Source organism: Lissotriton helveticus, chromosome 12, assembly GCF_964261635.1.
Source record: "Lissotriton helveticus chromosome 12, aLisHel1.1, whole genome shotgun sequence".
Classification (NCBI taxonomy): domain Eukaryota; kingdom Metazoa; phylum Chordata; class Amphibia; order Caudata; family Salamandridae; genus Lissotriton; species Lissotriton helveticus.
Window position 1 is genome coordinate 151027352 of NC_136073.1, and position 23864 is coordinate 151051215.

Here is a 23864-nt window from a genome sequence, read left to right on the forward strand (position 1 = left end):
TGCCACTCTACCCATACGCCACTCTACTCTACAGCCAACTCTCTGTAATCTGCTCTATACCACTCCACGTCATGTCACTATACTACACTCTCCTCTACGCCATGACACTAACTTCTAGCCATGCAGAATAGCAGCCACGCTTCTGTACAACATGGCTAAAAGACATTGGCAAAGCAATAAGCACTCACATAGGCAGGACCTATTGACTTTGCCAGTGCTTGTTCTCTATTGGTCGCTGTGGAGATTCCCATAATCCCAGTGGTAAGAGGCGTTCTGCGCATATTAAACTGAGCGTGAAGTGTTGAGGGTTGTGAGGGTTTAAAGCAATTTAAATTACTTCCTGTTTGGTAAATGTTGTCAATCTTAAGAAGTTTGTCTATGTTGTTAACCCCATCCATGCTCATGACGAGCTCAGCTCGTCATGCAGCACAGTGCTCGTGTGCTTATTACGAGCAGAGCTCGTCATGACCACACCCGTTTCTATGGCTGTCCAGCACAGCAGGGGAAACTCTCAAGCAGCGATGAGGTTAAGCACTTGAAAACTAGATATGTTTAAAACATGTATACAATGGTGAAGAGCTTAAAGTTCCATTCAAGCATGCAAAGTGTCAGTGAGAGCATTAAGGAATATCAAGCTATCCTGAGATCCATTGAGCAAACTCGCAGTTTGAGAAGGTCAGTTACAATCAGGTTCTAATAGATGTTAATTTGATGAGGACTAATAGCAAAAGGATGCAAGGGTGATTTTTTTTTTCTCAACAAATTTTTTATTAATTGATCAGGTCAAGGCATGTACACAGCTCTCCACAGTCAGGAGATCACTGCCAAATAACAACAAATGGCTCAGCATCTTGTATACCCAATCAATAAACAAATAAAGAAGAAAAGGGCATGAGTCACCCCAAACTCCCCCGCCTCCCACAGCCACCCAACAACCCTTCTACCCACCACTTATCCCTCCCTAACCCAGTGCACATGATCACAGTAAGCCTCCCGTAACAGTGTGCATCATGCCAGGCACCATGCGCCTCTCTAGGCCTGAGGTCCAATGTCCAAATCCAGACCGTCGTCAGGTTCAGCTGGAGGCTCCAGAGTCAAATCCCTATAGTCGGCCCCTCGTTTCCAAATTTTATAGTGTTTGCGGGGGCAACCTCTGCCTTCAAACACCGGATGCTCTAACCCCATAAAATAGTCTAGTCCAGCCTTCCATGCGCACAGTGGGGGGGCTCGCTCATTCTTCCATGCTCGCGCCAAGTCCCGCTTGGCCACAACCAGACCCAGTAACAAAAGGTGACGTTTATAGATATTCCCTCCCACACCCTCCAGTACATGGAGAAGGCCCAAGCGGTGAGTACGGGGAAGATCCCAGCCCAGCACCTCCGACAAGCAGCTCCATACACCATTCCAGAACCCAGTCAAACCAGCACAGGACCACACAGTATGCATCAGAGTACCCCTCTCAGTTCCACACCGCAGGCACACAGGGGATGCAATCAGGCCTGCCCTCCACAGCCGCTCCCGTGTATAGTAAGCCCTATGTAGGTATTTAAATTGGATCAATCGGAGACGTACTGCGATAGCGGTCCCACGCGGGGACTCCAAGGCCTCCCCCCAATCATCGTCATCAAGGGGCCCGACGTCCTTCTCCCAGGTCTCCTTCAACGGAAGAAGGGAAGAGGAACAGTGGGTGACTAGAGTCTGGTAAATACGGGAAACCTTCTTATCCCCGAGGTCTCCCATGTAAACTTTCGCTTCCACCGGGCTGAATTCCGGCAGTGACTCCAAACCAACCAGACTAGGTGCGAGCGCGTGATGTAACTGCAGATACTTGAAAAATTGGGCCTGGGGCATATGAAACTCGGCCCTAAGCTCCTGGAATGACTTGAGGGTCACTCCGGTCACAACGTTTCAGAGCGTGGAGATCCCGATGGAATCCCATTCGCCAAACCCCGCCAGGGAGGCCAGTGCTGGAAGTCGCCCGTTGTTCCACAACGGGGTCTCCGCTGTCAATCTACCCCACCAGCCCATGCGGCGCAGAGCTTGTCGCCAAATCTCGAAAACCACTTGCGTGGCGCGCGGTAGCCATCTCCGCAGCCTGGCCGAGTATAGGATGGTGTGCAGTGTGTGTTTCCCCATTAGCAATCGCTCTAGAGCATATGCCGGGTCCCCTCCGTCCCCATACCACCATTCGTTAAGTACTAACAAGTGGGAGGCCTGGTAATATGACAGTAAGTCCGACGTAGCCAGACCACCGCAATACGTGGATAGGAAGCAGGTACGCAGCGCCACCCTAGCCGCACCCCCAGCCCACAAGAAACGGCCAAGGACCGAATTGACCTGCCGGAACCACCGGGGCGCAATTCTGTGCGGATGATTTTGAAGCTGATATAAGAGGCGTAGAAGCGCGACCATTTTAAAGATTGCAGACCTACCATATATGGTAAGAGGCATCCTGGACCATGTTTTAATATCCGTCTGGACCTTGTCCCACACTGGTATCACGTTGCGCTGCCATGATATCGCCGCGGTCTCAGACAAGAACACTCCAAGATACATCATGCCCCCGGCCGCCACCTGCAGGGGCGACGCCCAGGATTCCGTCACAGCCCCGCCACCCAGCACCCATAGGGTGGATTTGCGCGGGCTAAGACAGAGGCCCGACATCTCGCCAAAGATGGTCATAATCTCCAATACTCGGGGCCCGATCTATTTAGGTCTGTGAGGAAGAAAAGGACATCGTCTGCATATAGTGCGATCCTGTCCGTAAGTCCCCCATTCCACACGAAGCCCCGTAGCTGCGCGTCAATGCGTACCCAAGAGACAAGGGGCTCCATGGCTAGTGCGAATAAATACGGGGACAGCGGGCACCCCTGACAGGTCCCCCGACCGATTGGAAACCTCTCCGACACCGCTCCGGAGACACGCACGGAAGCCGTAATGTGGGTATACAACAGTTTGATGTACGAGATAAACACTGGGCCCAGATTAAGATGTGGCAGGAGCGCAAATAAATAGGTCGAACTCACGGAATCAAAAGCCCTGTCTATATCAGCCAGCAGTAGGGCTGCTCGCTCTCCGGAGGCCCCCATCGCGTCCACAGCTGTCTGCGCCCGTCTAATATTGTGTCGTGTCGCCCTATGCGGCATAAAGCCAGCCTGATCCGGGTGGATCAGGTCAGCTATGGGAGGGAGAAGGCGATTCGCCAACGCCTTAGCCAGCAGTTTAGCTTCGATATTAAGCAACGATATAGGGCGATACGAGTCATGTCGGTCTAGGGGCCTACCCGGCTTCTGAAAAACCACCACTTCAGCGTGGCACCAGTCCGCTGGCAGCCGGCCTCCAGTGCCGTCCTGTAATGGGACCCCAATTGGAGTTGGAATTTCTTGTAGAATTCGCACGGGAAGCCGCTCGGCCCGGGCGCCTTCCCTGTGTTAAGCTGCCCCAGCGCGTCCCCCAACTCCTCCGCCGTAAGGGGAAGGTCCAATGCTGCTCTCGTCTCCGCGGAGACTGCCCTCGGGGGCAGGTCGGCAATGAATTTGTCGACTGCGTCAACCGGGAGGCAGTCCTGCGGCGCGTATTGCCCCACATAATATCTGGCGAAACTCGCTGCCAATTCAACTGGGTCTGTCATGGTGACACCATCCCCATCCGTGAGTCTAGGTAGGATAAGAGGCTGCAAGGTATGTTGACATAGCCTATGGAGCATGGTACAGGACTTGTCTCTCAATTGATACACTCTACTCCGCATGGCTAGCCACGCCTGTCGGGCCTCATCAATCAACAAGGACGCATAGGACTGTTGTGCCTGTAGGAGCAGCCGCACCGCCACCCCGTCTCCCTCACTCTGACACCGTCTCTCCTGAATTTCCACCTGCGCCGCAGCCGCAACTATGGCCTCCCGACGTCTGCGACGGGCCGCCCGCACCACGCTATGTCGATCCCTCTTAACGTGGGCTTCATGGCTTCCCAGACTACCGTCGCGTCCATGTTTGCCACAAGGTTTTCTTGCCAATAATGAGTGATCGCACCCCGCATGTGCTGCACATATTCAGCTTGCTGTAGATGCCATGAGGACATCCTCCATTGGAACGGTTGTCTCTTCCTACATAATTCAATCTCCACGGCCACCGGGGAGTGGTCAGACAATCCTCTTGGTAAGATACCCGCCTCCCGCACTCTACTCAGATACACACTGGGCACAAAAACATAGTCCAGGCATGAGAAGGAGCCATGTACAGCAGAAACATAGGTGTACTCACGGGCCCTTGCATGCATGTGTCGCCAAACATCCACCCAGCACAACCCTTCCACCATCGTACTCAGCCGGGTAGGGGCAGCAGCAGTCAGCATCTCCCGCGGCCGACCACGGTCCATGTGCACATCCATCACATCGTTCCAGTCTCCTCCCAATACTGCCAGGGACTCTGGGATCTCCGCCCACACCGCAAACAACCTCTCAGCTAGGGACCACTGCAAAGGATGAGGGGCATATATACTCCCAAACACAACGGGTTCGGTACCCACCATACCTTTTACAAAGATGTATCGGCCCTGCGGGTCTAGCCACTGTCATTCATGAGCGTAAGCTAACCTGCGATGACCAAGATGGCGACCCCCCTAGAGCCCCTGGAGAATCCAGCATGGAAAACTTGTTGGTGACCAAATCTCTGTAGGCTAAGCACCTTCGACCCCATCATGTGAGTCTCCTGAAGCAATAAAACATCTGCTGCCTCCCTCTTCCCCACCTCCAAATCGCCCCCCTCTTGATCTTATCCAGCATCCCTCTGACGTTCCAGCGCAGGATACGCATGGACTCCCTGGGGAGCCCCAAGTTAGACGTATCAGCCATAATCCAACAGGGCCCAACACAGAAGCACCCAGTACCAGGCCCAGGCGCACAGCACAATCAGTAGTAAGGCATTAAAGATCACGTGCACCCCCCATCCACCACCCCCTGCCCCCCCCTTCACTCCCCCCCAAACAGTCCCCTCAACTCCCTTCCCCCACCCCTATACCTCAGAGAACTTTGAAGTATCTGTCGCGGCATGGGCAACCTCGGGCCCAAAACAGAGCGCCCAAGGCCAACCATACCAATGGATCCCAACTACCCACTCAACCAAAAGAACCCCCCCCGCCAACTCCCACCTGTGTAGGAGGCAAGGGGCCCCTGCATAAAAGCACCCCGAACCCCACCCCGCTGCCCCACACAGTCATCAGAACATACAGCGAGTGGCGGCCATACGCTCAGTGTCCAATGGTCAGCTCAGCAAGGCACAGCTATGCACCTCTTCCCAGTGGGAGCCTGTGGTATCTGCAAACAGTCTCTCTCCTTCGATGCCTCTCAATGATCGTTCCTGGATTGGGCAGAGTCAGCAGGTTCAGCGTCCTGTTTTCCACTGCGGGAAGAGGAGCGCTTCCGCGACCGAGATCTTCTGTGCCTCTTGCCCCGGACATTCCAGTCGTCTCGCTCCTGCGACGGATCCCTCGACGGAACCGGGTTCAGGCCCGGCTGGGCATGCGGCCTGACCCTCATTGTCTCATCTGTCCATTCGAAGACCGCCTCCGGAGTATCAAAGAAGTGGGTACGTGACTGGAACACTACCCGTAGGCGGGCCGGATATAGTAGAGAGTATTGGATCTTCAGACCTCGCAATTTCGCCTTGGCTGCTAAAAAGGAGTGTCGTTGTTGTTGCACTATTCTGGTGTAGTGCGGAAAAATCATGATCTTCTGACTTTCAAATAGGAGAGAGTCCTTTGCCCTTGCCTCTCGTAAAATAGTGTCTCGATCATGGAAGTTCAGAATTTTAGCTATCACCGGCCGTGGCCGCTCCCCCGCAGGCGGCTTCTGCGTTTAGGCCCTATGTGCGCGTTCTATCACAAAGCAGCGCCATAGAACATCCGGAGGGAGCCAGCTCTCCAGCCATTGGGACAAGAAGCGTTCCATATTCCCCTTCTCACATCCTTCGGGAAAGCCCACAAAGCGAAAGTTATTCCTGCGCGCCCGCCCTTCGGCATCCTCCACTCGGAGCGCAAGACCTTTCTGGATGTTTTCCATTGCCGCCAGTTTCTGCTATAGGGCCCCCATGTCGTCTTCAACAACTGAGATTCTGGATTCCGCCTCTGTGATTCGCGACACAGCATTGCGCAGGTCCTGGCGCAGCAGGGTCACATCTGCCCCAACCGCTCCGATCTTGACGTCCAACATATCTCTGGATTGTGTGATCGCTGCCATGAGCGCTGCATTGTCCGGCCCCGAACCCTGACCGCCTCCTGATGCTCCGGGTCCCCCACTCGGCCCGGTAAATTTATCAATGGGCCCCTGCTTGGCCGGCCCGCTGCCCCCTCCGCCCCTGGTCATGTTCGAAGCGCACTGGGAGGCTGTTGTCTGCAAATCGGTGGCCCCACCAAGATTGGCGCAGGATATGCCACACAAGGATCTCTCCCGCCCCGGGGTCACAACTCTTTCACACCGTTGTCGTCGTTTGCTGCGGGGTACCCCGGGGCCTTACGCCATTCCACCCTCCCGTCTAAGGTGCACTGTGTGGCTCCAGCTGGATCCCGTTCCTTCGCTGCAGGGCCCCCGGTCCAGCCGCCGTGCCGCAGGGGGGTGTCGTGTCCCCACTCCAGGCCACCCCCGACCACAAGGGGCCCCCCTCACTGTGCAGTCCAATCGTACTGGGGATCCCCCCGGCGCCGCAGCTGCAGGTTGTGGCCCCTCTTCCCTGCTCTTCACACGCTCTGTAGGGGCCCCCGGAGTCATTACGGTCTGCCAGCACCGCCGCAGGGCCACTCAGGGCTCAGGCGACACGCCCGCGGGATCTTCTGGCTGCCCACCAAACTGCTGCAGCGCTATGTCAGGCTCCGTATGTAGGGGCACATCTCAGGGGCACTGCACCGCTAGTCTTTCCGTGTCGCCGCCAGGCCGCCACCGAACACCACCGGGTGTCACCAAACTCGAGGTCCCGGCCTCTCTGCTCTCGTGTAGGCCGCAGCCTTTTGTAGGCGGTTCCACAGCACAGTTCGCCACAGGCCCGGTCAGGGACAGCGCCGATGAACCGCTCACCGCTCCGCTGCCACCCAGGGGCACCAGGCTAGAAGCACAGGTTGGCGCGGCCGGCCCGCTCAAGGATCTTCCGTCCGGAGGGCGCCAAAATGGAGGCCCCGGCTGCACTCGCCGGGACCAGGCCGCAGGCCGCTACCATGTCGTTCGCCGCTCCTGAGGGCTCGGAAACGCGGCGCTCCACGCCGGATGATACCCCTCGCTGTCCGGTACAATTACTCCGGGTGTGGGCGACAAAGCGGGTCCAGGAGCCAGGATAAGTCGTCGGATGGATGTCGGGCCGGTGGGAGCTCTAAAAGGCTGAGTCCACCATCTTCGCCCGCGAAGCCACGCCTACAAGGATGATTTTGAGCAGCTTTCAAACTTACAACCAATGATGCTGTGGACTTAGCAAAAAGCATCAAACATTCAGAAAACATTGTTGAAGAAACCAGAGGTCCATGTATGTCTGGTGTGGACGTTTGTGCTGTCACCAAGAAGGACAGTTCAGATGAGGGGAGGGGATAGCCGATATCCAGAAATTCCATATTGTGCTACAGGGGTGGGAGTTCCAGCCAAATTGGAAATTCAGAGTTATCCCCCTTTAGAGTTTGCAACAAGTGTAAGAAAAAAAAACATTTTGGTGAGATGTGAAAGGCTGGAAAGGACAACGTAGTTTTCTGATTATTCCTTAGGCTCTAATGGTTTTAGTGTTGGTGTGGAAAGGAAGTGCAAGGGTCTTCCCAAATGATACAATCTCTCAATGGACAACAAGTACAGGTCATAGTGGACAGGAGTTAAGGGCGGGGAGAAAGTTGCTGCATACTGGCACATGTCCTGGGAGTTACACTGGGCACAGGCTGGACATATTTGGCTATATTTGGTGCAATACGGATTACAAAGGGCATAGATCTTGTGGCAAATGGTGATTAGATTGGACCTTAAGGCGGATCCTCCAGGTTATGTTGTGTATTTAGCCAAAGAAGCAAGATGTGAGAGAGATATAGTCAGGACTGCACTGAAGGTAAAAATTACTTTTGTAGTCTTCAGGTTAAATCTCCCAACCTTTTCTCTGATAATTTGGGTAGGTTAAAGGGTTGCAAACATCCAATTGGATTGAAAGATGGTGCAGTCATGATTAGGCACCATTTAAGGAATGTTCCCTTGTGTGGGAGGAAGTTCAAAGAAATGTTGGTGAATGTGACAAACATGTTATCAAGTCTATAGAATGATTGCCATGAATAGCTCCAATAGTTTGACTTTAAAATTTAAGAAATGTCATTTTAGAATACCCAGTGTGTAGAACCTCAGTAATATCATCTCTTGTTTGGCATACTGGAAGCACCAGAGCCTATGGCTTAGGAGCAACTTGTGGCTGTTCTGTGTCTTACCGAGTGTTCCACAACATTTGTAAATGCATTTCTGAAAAGATTGAACTTTTGAGAGCATTGCTTAGAAAGAATGTAATCATTCTATGGACTGGAGATTAGAGAAAGATGATCAATATTCTCAGAATTAACATTATTCATACTCCTAGTCTCAAACCTTTCATAGTGGTAAAGCAATGTTGTTGTGGGAGCAAGGAGGAGTGGTCTTGGTGATGTATTGCAGCATTGTGATTGCTACAGCGAATGGATTATGGACAATGACTCTAGAGTACTGCTACAGTCAAAGAAGAATTATTCTGCAATGGAATGGAAAGTGAGCTTTTATCATGTTCACAGGTTGTAGAGCATTTGTGCATGTTCTTGAAGGGGACAAAGTTCATACCAAGGCCAGATCGCTAACCCTTAGTAACTATGCTTGCCTCTGGCCGTGGGAGAATGATGGCAGTGAGGTTAACATGAAAGGCAGATAAATTGCAGAATTACCAAGTTATACTTTACTGCATGTCTCGAAAAGATACCAACAGGCAAATTGTATGCAGCTTCTCCCTTTGCTGAGGTTCAGTTAAAAGGCAGAGACTGTGAGACTGTCAAGAGCAAGGTTGTTTTCAGTGTGAGTGAGACCCAGCTAACTGATGTCTGTCCTGCAGAGTTATGCATGAACAGAGAGTGGACGGATGCTGCTGATATCAATCCCCTTTCAAGAGACTTTAGAAAGTATTTTATGGATGGATGGCCGAAGACCAGAAGTAGGGGGAGGAGCCTTGCCGTTTGCTAAGTTCAAGGTGATTTGGCCTGGAACAGAGGTGTTCTCATGAGAGTTGACAAAGCCATTCCCCCGTACATGCTGAGGGAGAAAGGGATTTCCCATGGCTATGAGGAACACTGGGGAATATGTATCACTAGGGGATGCATCCCATAGTATTGCTGGTGGACAGGGCATTCAAAGAGTTTGTATTGTACTCCAAAACTGATAAGGCAACTATGCCTTGTGTAATGGCCCGTTACTTCCCCTGATGACCCTGGAGCAAACTGGGTACACATACTGTCAGCCATTTCTGTGTACCCATAAAAAAGAACAAGTTTACCCTGGTTTTGTTAGACTATTTTCAAATTGGTACATGGTGAAGTTTATGGAAGGTATCACCACTGACATGGTCCTTAGTTTTCTGGAAGATATATTTTGCAGGGAAGGATATCTTGTGTTAAACCATGAGCTGCAGTTCACTAGTTCTAAAGGTTTGACATACCTGGAGAAGAATGAATTAGTTCACAAGGAGATTGGTGTTCAATCATTGCAAACTATCTTTAGGGAGATGAAGCTGGAAGTTGTAGCTGACAGAGTCCCAGGAGGTATACCCCTTCATCGAGGTGCCTCTGAACAGGATTTGTTGCTGTGGAGTATAATGAGTGGAAGCTGCTGCAAAGTCAGGCCAATCGGTGATGCGCCTTGAGCGGATAAATGAGCGAGTTGGTCTTGTTCTTCCCTCAGTTCTTAGAGCACATTTTAGCCACAAATGTTGTAAGTCACAAGTTTTTAGTTTTGGCTAGGTGGGCACTTTTAAGACCACAACCAAGGGTCCAAGACTGGAAGGAGTTCATTTCACGGCTTTGAACTCACTCAGAATGAGTCCAGCTATATATTCAACATGGTTAAAGCCTTTTGTGTCCCTGAGACTCTGGACAGAAGTTCTTCACACTAGCCATTAAAGTCACTCTGGTCGTTCTGGGTTCAGGTGGTGAAGCAGGACTCAAGCAGAAGGGATGACCTCTGAGGGATCAAGGTCGGCTCCAGGCAGCAAAGCACTCCTTCTAGGTGCAGCAAAGCAGTCTTGTGGAGTGCACGGCAGGCCACAGCAGCAGTCAGTTCTCTGAGAGTCATTCTACAGGTCCAGAATGCAAACTGAAGAGTGGATCTGGGAGTTATATTTGTATAACTTATGCTTTCTTTGTAGTAGGAGACTTTTCTAGAGAATTCCCTTTGAAGTGATTGAAATTAACTGCTTCACCTTCCCTGCCTCCAAGCTGGCTGCATGAACAATCCAGTTGTGACTATTCCTTTCTGTGAAGGTGGAGCACAGCCTATTCAGGTGTCAGTGGGGATGTACAGCTCCCTCACTCCATCATGCCACTGACGGCCCATCCAGGCACACCTAATCCCTCTATTGTGTGACTTGTCTGGGAACAATTAACAAGGTCCAAATGCCATCTACACCCTGTTACGTAACCTAGGGCAGGCTGTAGGCATCAAATAGAAAAGGACAGGAAAATGTCAACTTTCTAAAAGTAGTATTTTCAAAATGTTTATTTAAAATCCAACTCTACCATTAATGAGGGTTATTGATCACAATTTCATAGATACCAAACATGAAATGCTTACCTGTTAACAATCAAAAGTTAGCACTTATTAAACGTAATAAGGCAACCCAATGTCACCCTTTGGGACAGGTAGGCCTCACAATAGTAAAAAACGAAAGTAGGAGTCTTCACTATCAGGACATGTAAAACTTAGAACTACTTACCCAGCCTTGCAATTACAATGACTATGCACCCTGCCCTAAGGCTTACCAAGGGCCTACCTTAGGGGGTGCTTATAGGCAATAAAAGGGGTGATTATGGCTTGGAAAGAGGGTGAAATTACAAAATCAAATTGACAGTTTAAAATGATATTTAGTCTGCAATAGCAGGCCTGGGACATATTTTAAAGAGCTATTTAAGTGGGTGACATTATATGTGCTGCAGGCCTACTAGTAGCATATCATTTACATCCCCTGGGTATATGGCATACCATGTTACAAGGGACATATAAGTACATTGTTAGACCTGGCATCATTGGCGTGAGTCTCCCTTCTAATTTTTCGGCTTGCCTCCTCTGTTTTTTATATGTTTTTGCTGGTTAGATTCTTTGGGCACTGTGCCACTGCTCTTCAGTGCCACAGTGCAAGTGCTCCCTTTGTTAAATTGTTATACTGATTAGAGACTCCATGATTTGGTTATTTGATTTACTTGTCAGACCCTAGTACAGTGCATCATGTGTGCCCAGGGCTTGTAAATCAAATGCTGCTGGTGGGCTTGCAGCACTGGTTGTGCCACACACAGAAGCAGCTTGTAAGGTGTCTCAGGCCTGCCATTGCAAGGCCTGTGTGCAGTGTGTGACTGCCAAGTTGACTTGGCAAGTGCACCCACTTGCCAGTCCCTAAACCTTCCCTTTTCTTCATTTCAGACACCCCTAAGGTAGGCCCAAGGGCAGGGTGCATTGTAAGGATAAGGTAGGATATGTCCTGATGTGTGTGGCATGTCCTAATAGTGAATTACAGCCATTTTCGTTTTTCACTATTGCAAGGCTACCTGTTCTCCATAGGCCAGAATGGGTAGTTAGATTATTACATTTTATAATCCTAACTGTCTCAGGGAACATGGTAGAAATTCGAATTTATTATCCCTGAACTCAGACTGATAAAATACATATTTTAGTAAAGTTGGTTTTAACATTCTGTATTTGAAAATACCACTTTTAGAAATTAGGTATTTTCTTGCTTAACTGTCCAAGCCTGCCTCTGCTAGGTTGTGTATTCCTTGTCTGGAGTTTTGAGTGATAGGGCTGGGGGATTCCAGGAGAAAGGATGAGACAGACCAGTGCCGAATAGAGAGATCTGAAAACTAGATGGGAGGGAGGAGTTTCACCTGGGACCTGAATAGGACTGGGCCTTCCTTCCACAATGCTGGCTCCACCTCCTGTGGTGTGTTTGATGTCTCTGCCCTGCACTGTGAAAGGAGAGTAGGAATCATGTCAATAAAGTGCTCCAGGGCTGTGCCTTCCCTCCACAATGCCGGCTCCACCTTCTGTGGGGCATCTGATGTTTCTGCCCTGCACCATGAAAGGAAGGAAGGAGTCATGTAAACAGAGTGCTCCAGAACTGGTTTGGACTAGGCAGGGCATCTCTGCCTTCAGAGGACAAAGCATTTTGGGGTATAAATATTTGGACCCAGAGCAAAGAACTTTAGATCACTTCCGGGAACAAGATAAACCTTTTGCCAAGGAGAAGAACCAAGGAAGCTGCAGGAGTTTGCACTGCCCCTCTGCCAGTGTGCTGTTTGCTGGGTTGGCCTGCAATGGTCTCTTCATTGCCAAGGAAAGGAGAAGGAAATTTTTAAGAACTTCATCATCTTGCACAATATTACTCCAAGGGCTTGAACTTGTGCTTGCCTCCAGCTGAAGTCTCATGGACAAAGACTTCACTGCCAGCTCCCCTCTGAATTTCCTTGCTGGGAATTCTGTCTGCAGAAATCTGCGTGTCGCTGGGAGCTGGAAGCGCAACGCATAGAGAGGAAGCGTGTCGTCGCCGAAGCTGTTGTCGTCGCATCGCCTGAGAAGCGCGTCGCCGCCACATCTCCCGAGAGGAATGACTTCATCGCAGCTGTCTGCCGTCGCATCACCGGAGAAGCGTGTTGCCACCATGAGGGTCACCGTAACATCACCGGAGAAGCATGTCGCAGGGCCTGTCACGGCTCCAAAGTGCAGAGTTCACCACAAAGCACGTCAGGCCGTGCACACATCGTCTTCACGTCATCGCATCAAGGGCGCCATCTTATCACATCGCACCAAGAGTGTTGCATCACATTGAGGCGCCATCTTGCGCAACGCAACAGGAACGCATCATGAGAATCTATGCATCACCTCCTCTCCGGTAAGGATCAAGATTCATCCCCTACTCTATGCAAGCATTGAGGCGTGACGCATCGTCTCCCCCGAAGCACGGAACCGACGCATCTCCATTCCTGCAAACCTTTTGTTAGTTTTGTGTTACGCATCCAGGTACTTTGTTGAGAAGTTTGTCGCATTTATCACCAACTTGAATTAAGTAACTTCTCCCATCTTTAAACCAACTTTAACTACAGTATCATGGATTTTTGTCGTGTGTGGTCTTGTGATAAGTCTATATAGAGAATACCTTTTTTTATAAAACCTGTGTGGTGTCCATCTGTAGTGTTTTCACTGTATTACTGTGTATATTCACAAATGCTTAACACACTGCCTCTGAGATAAGCCTGTCTGCTCGTGCCAAGCTACCAAGGGGGTGAGCAGGCATTATCTAGGAGTGTAATTCCCTTATCCTGACTTAGAAGCAAGGGTCCCTATTTGGACAAAGGAGCCAGCCATTGCCAACTAGAGACCCCCAGTTCTAACGTACATTAAATATGTCAATCAGGTGTAAGCCAATTTCACCATACTTTACGGGAGGGAGCGCAAGCACTTTGACACTGATTAGCAGTGGTAAAGTGCACAGAGTTCTAAGGCCAACAAGAACAATGGAAGGAAAATGGCAAAACGTTTGGAGGAATACCACCCTAAGGCTGACAGGTCTAACAGTCAGGCGCAACATTTAAATTTTTGTTATTGATGAATCACACTAGTTGGTAGTAGTTGAGGGAACAGATTGGTGGAAGACTGTGGAGGCAGCATTGCTCTCTTACAGAACCAAACCTAATCCTAGCTCGGTAGGAAGCCGATTTTACCTTTAAATGAGGTTTAAACGCAGTTCCCATCTTGAACCCGAGAGGCTGAAATAAAAGTTTGGTACATTTGAATGAGGAAGTGATGCCAGGAGAATGGATTTCCAGGAAGTGTGACACATGGTAGACGAGTACAAGCAGAGTTTACAGGTGGAAGAGAGTGAAAGAGAGGCAGAGTGCCAGCAAGAGCAATCACTGTTAGCCAGTTTGTTAGAATAAAGGTCCTAATGGGATGTAGGGAGTGCATTTCAAAGTGGTGAAACCATGTGAATGTCATTGAGTTGTTGAATGGAGCAGTGAGAGTGGAAGGGTGATCAGTGTGGAATTTGAGCGGAGTGACACTGTACAATGATCAGCAAGAGAACAAACTCCCTTCATCTTCCCAGGAGTGTGATGCGCAGCGTATTTGAGAACATCTGCCTGCAAAGGGATGAGGGATAGTACTAATGGTAGAATGAAGAATCAACTGGTGGATCAACTCAGCCATGAGAGAGTATGTGTCCCAAATGAGGGTGGGGAAGAAGCACAAGAAATATGAAGATACCATTGAACTATGGCACATATGTAGGCCTAAGAGAATTTATACCTTTGGCCAGTGTTTTATGCTTTAGTATTTTAAGCCCTCCACCTTGGTTTATTTTGTAAAAGGGGGAAGGTGTGTGGCATCTGGACCAATGCATTGCGGTGGAGTAATAGAGAAAATGTCATTAGGTCATACTGGTCTGCATGGATGAGAGAATAGTGGAATGAAAAACTGTATGGAGAATGTGAAGGTTAGGATTTTAATAGGAACATTTCGGATGAGCTGGGTGGGAAGGTTATTTTATCTGGCCTGTGGTGTACTTCTTGCGCCTTATGCGAAGAAGAATCAATTTACAAAATGAATGTATCCAGATTTGTCTTTGGTTTTAGGTCACCATTGTTTCCTTACACTGCAAGTAAGCCCTTGCATCAAGGGTGAATGTGGGAAACATTTGGAGGTTGTCGTAAGGCATAAGATTGTACTGTTTTAAGAGTCTACAACAAATGAAAGTGCAAGAAGTCTTATGAGCAAGTTCACCTAGTTAATCTTTGAAAGCTGATATGAAGATTAAGTGTCTGCTCCTGATGAAGTATACTTGTAGACAAGCTGTGTCACAGTTTATGTATCGAGGCATGATGAGTGCATGACCTAGTTTACAGTCTCAAACACTCTAAATTTAAATTTGCACCAATCGGTTGGATTTGTACTATTTATCAACCACAATTAGGCTATGACCACATAACGATTCACTGTTTGTGAAGGGGCATGTTGTTGGAATCTTTTTGAAATACAAAATCGTAATGATATCTATCAATGTTTTTCTCCCGAAATCCAGTCACAAAACACTGAAATATTACAGACACCCAAGTTGGGTGGTAAGCCATTCGCAAAAAAGGGAAGGGATCCTCTTCCAGTTTGTGATGTAAAATATGTTTGCTGAGGACTAGACTGTGGTTCAGTTGACCACTTCAAACTCTAACTTTTTTTTTTTTAAAGGAACTTTTCTATTTCAATGCATCCCCTTTTCCTTTCAGAAAAACCGGCGGCATTTAAGGAAAATGTTTTCTTTATGTAAAGGCAATCACAGACATCGTGGTCTGCTGATCCTAACAGGCCAATTTTGTTTACTGGTCACAAAACTATTAGTTATTAACTGTGACCAGTGTGGTTCCTTGCAAGCAGTGTTTCTTACGTTGGGTCCTTGGTGCACAGCCGCATGTCTATCGACAAAGAGGGAGAAGGCAAGTGTGGGAGTTCACAGGAAGTAGATGATTCCTTTGTTGCTCCTTGAACAGAAAGTTCCAGCAAGCACTTGAATAACAAAAGCCATTTCTCATGAGCGAAGGGTGTCAGTCTGTTTTGTCCATGCAATGCAGCCCTAGTTGGACTGGCATTATGTGCAAAACATTATAGGGCACAAAGCATATGAGCTGAGATTGAAACAATTCTTTTCAATCATGTTGCTTAAAAAGGGAAAACAAGTTGCAGTGTGCATTAGCCTTCAACATGAGATGGTGGATCTCTTGAGAGGATCATGTTTTGATGGGGGTGCCTTTAGGAGAGTGGCTAATTGGTAGATTTATGCATCCTGCCCAAGTAGGGACCACACATCTAGTCAGGGTAAGTCAGATACAAACCCTAAGTTAATCTGGGCTCACCCTCTGGTAGCTTGGCACAGAGCAGACAGGCTTAACTTAAGAGGCAATGTGTAAAGTATTTGTGCAACACTTATTGCAGTACAACAGTGAAAACACCACACAAAATAATCCAAACCTGGTTACAAAAATAGAGCTTATTTATTTAACAGAACAAGCCCAAAACAACAAAAATCCAGTAATTAGAACCGGTATTATATATTTTTGAAGAATACTTCGAAATAAACTGCTTGAAAGCCTAAAGCAACAACAGGGACTATATGGCAGTGCTAGACTGAGCCATATCTGAAAAGTCAAATTGACCAAGATGGAGCGGAGGTTGGATACAAGGGTCACAAAGTGCCTGCTCAAAACCGTAGTTTCATGGAGGAAGCGTCAATGTGGAGGACCAACTACGAGGAGCCGTCGGAGGCAATGGTTGTTAATATGTCGGGTTGTACTTAATGTGTTGGTTCTGAGTGGCGCAGTTGCTTAAAAAGGGAAAACAAGTTGCAGTGTGCATTAGCTTTCAACATGAGATGATAAATCTCTTGAGAAGATCATGTTTTGATGTATCCACCTGTATGCAGGGGGAGCTTTTAGGAGAGTGTCTAATTGGCAGATTTATGCACCCTGCCCAGTAGGGACCACACATCTAGTCAGAGTAAGTCAGATACAAACCCTAAGCTAACCTGGGCTCACCCTCTGGTAGCTTGGCACAGAGCAGACAGGCTTAACTTAAGAGGAAAATTGTAAAGTATTTGTGCAACACTTATTGCAGTACAACAGTGAAAACACCACACAAAGTAATCCAAACCTGGTTACAAAAATATAGCTTATTTATTTAACAGAACAAGCCCAAAACAACAAAAATCCAATAATTAGAACCTGTATTATATATTTTTGAAGAATACTTCGAAATAAAGTGCTTGAAAGCCTAAAGCAACAACAGGGACTATATGGCAGTGCTAGACCGAGCCATATCTGAAAAGTCAAATTGACCAAGATGGAGCGGAGGTTGGATACAAGGGTCACAAAGTGCCTGCTCAAAACAGTAGTTTCATGGAGGAAGCGTCGATGTGGAGGACCAACTACGAGGAGCCGTTGGAGGCAATGGGTTGTTAATCTGTCGGGTTGTACCTAATGTGTTGGTTCTGAGTGGCGCAGTTGTTTTAGGCGTCACCGTTGAACCATTGGCGATGATGGCTATGCGTTGGCGAGCCGATCAGCCAACTTTAAGAAGAATGTGTTCCTTACAACCAGTGCAAAGCAGGCACTGTGTGGATTTTGATGCTGCAGCACAGAATAACCCACTTCCAAGGATCCAAAACTGGATTGGCACCACTTGGCAGGGTAGCGCTCACAAATGGAAGAGTCCAGGTGCTGGTTGGAGAGTTGCAGGCAGTCTTTGATGTCCCTGAGACCACAGAACAGGACGAAAGCAGGCAAGCCCATGGATCACTCTGGGTTAAAGTGGTTTAGATCCAGTACTTCTCGCTCAGACAGAGAGGGCAGAAGGCAGGTCAGTACTGCAGAAAAGCAGTTCCTCTAGAGCAGTAGTCCAGCAGTGTGGCGGTACTTCAGCAGAACAGCAGTCTTTCTCACAGAGTATCCACAGGTGATTTGGTAGGGTCAGAAGACCAGTACTTATACCTAGTGGTGCCTTTGAAGTGGGAAGACTTCAAATAGGGGCTTTGCAGTGCACACAGTTTCTCCCTTTCCTACCCTGGCTCCAGATACACTACAGGGGGTATGCAGCTATTTGTGTGGGGACAGAGACAGCCCTATTCAGGTGCAAGTTTCAGCTCCTCCCTCCCATCCTGCTCAGGATGGCCTATAAAGATGTTAATGTCCCATGAGGCACATCTAAGTTCTGTGTGCCTCTTTAGAGAAGTTGCACAAAGCCCAGCTGTCACCCAACCCAGACGTGTATTGGCGACAGGCCGAGGCACATGGGGCTTAAGAGCAGAAAAATGCCTACTTTCTAAAAGTGGCATTTTCAAAGTTGTACTCATAAATCCAACTTTACCATTAAAGTCCATAGGCACCAAAAATGACCGTTCTACTTCTTCTCAATCAGGAATTACACTAAATGTATTAAGGAATCCCCACTGTTAAGCAATGAGAGGGGTGGGCCTCACAGTAGTAAGAAACGAACTGTGGAGCTTTTCACTACCAGGACACGTAATACTTAAAGGTACAGGTTCCTGCCTTTCCCTCACAAAGCACCCTGCCATATGGGCTACCCAGGGCTTACCTTATGGTTGACATGTCTAATAAAAGGGGAGTTTATGGCTTGGCAAGTGGTTTTAAATGCCAAGTCGACATGGAAGTCATACAGGAGCTGCAGTGGCAGGCCTGAGACATGTTTAGAGGGCTACTTTGAGTAAGCGGCACAATCAGTGCTGCAGCCAACTAATAGCATTCAATGTACAGGCCCTTGGTGCACACAGCGCACTTTATTGGAGACCTATAAGTAAATCAAAAATGTTAATTGTGGATACACCAATACAACCATGTTAAGGGGAGTGAGCACTTTGCACTGGTTAGCAGTGGTAAAGGGCCCAGAGTCCTAAGGCCAACAAAAACAGATCAACAAATAGTGTAACAAAACAGCAACATGTTTGTGGGAGACCACCCTAAGGCTGGCAGGTCCAACAGAGAGGGAGCAGGGTGTGTGGACCAAGAAGTAAGTGATCTCCCCATTCTGATGTACAAGTCAACAGCATTGATTCCAGAGTAGTAGTATGAGGTAGGAATACATTGACTACCCAGACCTATGAGACAGGTCATGTTATTAAACATAATGGCCTCTCTTGCTGCAAGCCCAAGTCAACCTATTGCAATAAAGGTTCCCTACATCTCCATGCTAAATTAATGGTTAGCTGTGCCAGGTTTCTCAGGTCTAAGCGTGACCAACTGCTCTAGACCAGATTTCTTTTTTTAATTTTGTAATTCTGGAACTTGTAGTCTTGTTTAATCCACTATAAAACCATGACTAAAAGTCCCAGAAGTCGAATAAAATATGTGAACTGGAGCAGCGTATCATGCATGGACCAGGGAAAGTTTACAACTATGAATTTTAAATGAGCAATGATTACTTTTTCTGTAGTGAGAGGAGCAGATTCATCTTCCTTGGCTTGGAAGTGTTCCATGTGGCCTTTCATCAATTGAATCTACCCCATGTTATCTTACTTTCAGCTATGTGTCTGGTGTTGTTGACTACTACTACAAGAGTGACGAGAGCATCCAGACGGACCCAGAGCTTCAAGCATGGGTTTCGGAGATCTCCAAAGAAGGCTTTCTGGAGAGGAAATCCTCAGGTATGATTGGCAGAGCTTGTTGCCAAAGAGTTTTTTTTGTCCTCATTTATGCGATCTTAGTGGTTATAGCAACAAGGCCATCACTTACTTTTGAGTCCCTTGGAGATGAGGTGGAGACCGTGTCTTAAAAACCAACACTTTCTTCAAGTTTATGTCATTATGCTAGCACAAAGGGACTCAAGATTAGTTGATCGCGTAATTTAAATCATAGGATGTCCCTTCCTACCTGTCCTGAAAAATGTTATCCCAAAGTTTCCAGTGTTTTGTGCCTTTACTCTCGCCTCTGGACTTATCCAAATTCCTGAACTTATCTACTGCCCGAATCCAGTGTCAAGCAGTTGTTGTTCATCATTCCCATGTACATTCTTCTGAAGGATTGTGGCTTGACCACCAATCCACAAGACATTGAAGTGTCATCCAAGGTTCAGAAATGATACATTTATTACACTGGAATTTACACTCATTATGGACAATTTTCCTGTATACTGTGTTTGTTTAAACATAGCAATAACATGAAGATTTATATGTTAGAACTCTAGCATACCTATAATGTTCTTCCATTTTTCAGAGCACTAGAGCTCAGGAAGACACTTCCAGCAGTTTCACGAATGCTATTGGGCTGTAGCACCCTAGTGTGAAATGTGTGTTCAGAAATGTTGCCAGAAATAAATAACCCACAAGCACACCATTGTAAACACACACCTGCAAGCATACCATTCTTGCCCTGGGCCAACTCTGAAGGATACTCATCTGTGGCTCATGTGAAACAGGTTCTGACACAGTGAAGCATGTTATGAGTGGTTGTACATGATTCTGGTATTGTTTTTTTTCAGGAGTGACATCTTTACTACAGAACCACGATGAACTGGTCAAGTATCTGTCTGTGGTGATTTTCACAAGTTCCGCTCAGCATGCTGCTGTTAACACTGGACAGGTAACTGTGGATGTGCTTCTTGTACTGCAAATGATAATCACTGGAACATTAGAGTCTTGAAAATGCATCTGTACTTTCAACGTCTTAAGGTGTGAGTGAGCATAAGCAGAGTCAGGGTATCAGTTCTCTGCGTCCTGAAGGCTAGATTCATCAATGAGGGGGTCACATTATGGATTTGGGACCTTAGAAATTAAATGAAGAGTTCCAGATGCTTCCCAGAAGGCATTGCTCTGGGTGGGGAGGTTGAGGCTATCATGTAACTACACATCTTTGCTAATGGGCCTGACGCACCTTCGGACTTTCAGAGCCCAAATCTGAAAGCAGACAAGCTGTACGGCCTTCACACAAGGTGGACACAAGTCTGGATTTTGTCTCCACTGAACCCCAGTAACCAAGCTCTAATTTGAGAGATAGCGTGGTATCGGCAGAGATCATATCTCTCAAGCGGGCCACTCATCTTTCCTATCATTCTAGATGTGACCTTGGTCTAGCTGACATACTACTTCCTGGCTGAAGTACACACTGCTCCAACCTTATTTCGAATGAGGACTTGACCCAGGGCGACTGACGCTGGAATCTGGGGACCACGGTTCGATCCCCGGCTCCGGCGGCAGGTTAGCCCAGCACCATGTGACTCTGGGCAATAGCTTGCTTAATCTTCCTGACGGCCCCCAGCGCCTAGAGACCCTTACGGGTGATTGTGCGCTTTACAAATGTGGATTATTATTATAAATGTGGACTTGCCACCTTACAAAGGAGGTTTTCCAGTCTTAATTAAGACTGTCAGATTATCTCTGGGCATCTATATTTGTACATTTTGTGTCTTGTTTCTAACAGTAAAATTTCTTGATGTAGTATCTGTTATCCTATCAAGTCAATTGATTTTCTTAAAGTGTCTGTTGGCATTATACATAAAACTACATAATAAAAGTAATTACAACTTTGACCTGTTGCTTTTTCCTTCCTTTTGAGGTTGGGCCACTGTAGTTTGATTTTCTCTCCTGGTTGCCAAACAGTCCCACCACAATGCGCCAACCTCCCCCCAAGACCAAAGGCACAGCAACGCAGCAGAGTATCCTAGATACCCTGTCCAATGTGGGTGTTACCGCCTTCGCCATGATAAGTGTCAAGCTTCTGAGTGACGAGCCTGGTGAACGGGTAAGTGTTCTATGCTCTCATTATATAGGAAGCCCCCATAGGGCATGTAAGTGCGCCATATGCCCACACATGTTCATTTCAGGGGTGCATCACGGTGTCTGTATGAAACCCTTGCACCCTTGAAATTATTCTCAATTTGTGATTTTCTAATTGCGAATCGCAAATTGAGAATTACTTCCCAATCATTCCTTTGGGCCTCCTGGCCCATAGAAATGAATGGGAAGGCATCCCTTAATTGCGATTTCGCAATTTGCTAATCGCAATTAAGGAATTCCAAGAATTCGCAAAAAATGGCGAATTTTTAAATACATCCCATTTTGCAATTCTCAAATAGCGATTCTCAAAAAATCACTATTTGAGAATCGCAAACACGGATGTTGATACATATGCGTATGCCCCTTGGTGAGCTATTGCCCAGAGTCACATGATGCTGAGCTGCCCCCAGCGCCGGATATCGAACCATGAGCAATGCGCTCCGGAGTCAGGCGCTCTGGCCACTGCGTCACACCGCTCCCTGTTGGTGGTGATGGTAGCACATCTTGTTATCTCTGATTGATATGGGCTCCCTCTTGTCTCTGGCCGCTGCACCACACCTCTATCTATCCACTCATTGTCCAGTCTCAGTGCTCATGGGTGAGGCCTGCAGGAATTAGACTGGGTTCACATCTCCAATGGAAGGATGTAATTTCTCTGATCCCGACACACCCTCCGTGCCACCTCCTTTTATAACATTTTCAAAGTTTAACTTACACGACTCAATAATAGGTGGGAACATGTTCAAACAATTTGATAGTGCAAGGATCATCTATGAGCCAAAAGCAAAGGAGATCACGCAAGTGAACACTTTTCATCTCTTTTTATCGCCTTCAATCTTCCGCCTGTTGGGGCTTCACATCTCTCACTATGTGAGGGTGCAGGAGAGGTCTGATTCTGTCTATTGTGTCCTGCATGTCATGCCTTCAGGGACCTCACCTAGTGGAAATGATAGTGTAATGCTCCCCCTGCCATTTTGGTCTTCATAATAAGACTGGTAATGTGGACTTTTAGTGGGAAAACAAAATCATCTGTAAATTGTCTGTTTCTGCCCTAATCTACTCTCTTGAATTATGAGACATTAATGTTTTCATTCATTTATTTTTCCAAAGATGCCTTTAGGTACATTCCTGGAAGAGTTTTTTACAGAGGAAGAACCAAGACGGTGCATTAAAGCCTTCCAGGAGCGACTGAGCCAGATATCAGCCGAGATTGAAAGCAGAAACCAATCCCTTACTCCCCCGTACTGCTATCTGAATCCCAAAATGATTGAGAACAGCGTGTCCATATAACCAACCGTAACTAGGCAGTCAGCATGAACTTTCCACCGCTTCAATTCACAGCCACATAACTAGCCACTCAATTGTATCTCACTTGGCCCACATTTCAAGTAACAGAGCCACAAGAACATTCCAGGCTCCCATCCACAGCCGAGTACCAGGCAGTAAAGTGCATCTCTCTTAGGCCACGGCCACACTATTCCAGAATCTGACCAGGCAGGAAGCACCATAGCTGGAGATTGGTCAGGGGTCACTTCAATAGAAGTTCAAAGGTCACCAATGTTACATGCGCTAACAATGAAGAAAAAAAAGATTGTTTTTGCAACAGGTCGAGTACGTTAAGAATGAACCAAGGCAACGTGATGATGGAATTTTATTTAACAAAGAGTTGTGATTGACATCTGGAATTGTCCCAACATTTATCTTAAAAGAACCTAAAGGATGAATAAACCAGAGTTTTCCCTGTTTTCCCTCAATAAAGCTTGGACATCACTGATTTGCTGAGAGAAAGTGATGCCTCTAATTGAATGCAGACCACGCGCCATTTAAACCAATCACTAAGCAAAAAATGTTATGTACGAAACTGCAAGCACACTGATGTTGATCTGCTTTTGATTGTCAAATACGTTAATAAATAGGATGAGCAAGTTAGAGATATTCTCATAAAATGTGCTTTCTTTTTTTGCAACTATGCAGTAATGTGCACTTGAATAAATTTTATTTGGGGTTTGTAACGAGTGAGGCGGCCAGAGACATAGGAGCAAAGACTAGGTTCATTTGGATGGCACTAACGCATCAACAGAAATGTGACCTTCCATTTCACCATACTGACAAGTAAACTGATTGAGGGAGATTGCATAAAACAAGCCTTCACAAAGATGATGCACACGTGCACATGTCCAAACAGACTGGCATACCACAGACACCCATGCTCACAGATGAGGACCCACGGAGACAACCACCAAAGACATGTGTTGTGTTATGTTATTGCTTGCAAGGGTTTTCATACAACTATAAGGCTGCTTCAAAATGCTATCTGTG

General features: G+C 47.4%; 1 pseudogene; it reads left to right on the forward strand.

Annotated features, from left to right (window-relative positions):
- The window catches only part of LOC144797978 (polyunsaturated fatty acid lipoxygenase ALOX15B-like), a 68568-nt pseudogene extending 45296 nt beyond the window's left edge, over window positions 1-23272 (forward strand).
- Window positions 23273-23864: the final 592 nt, after the last annotated feature.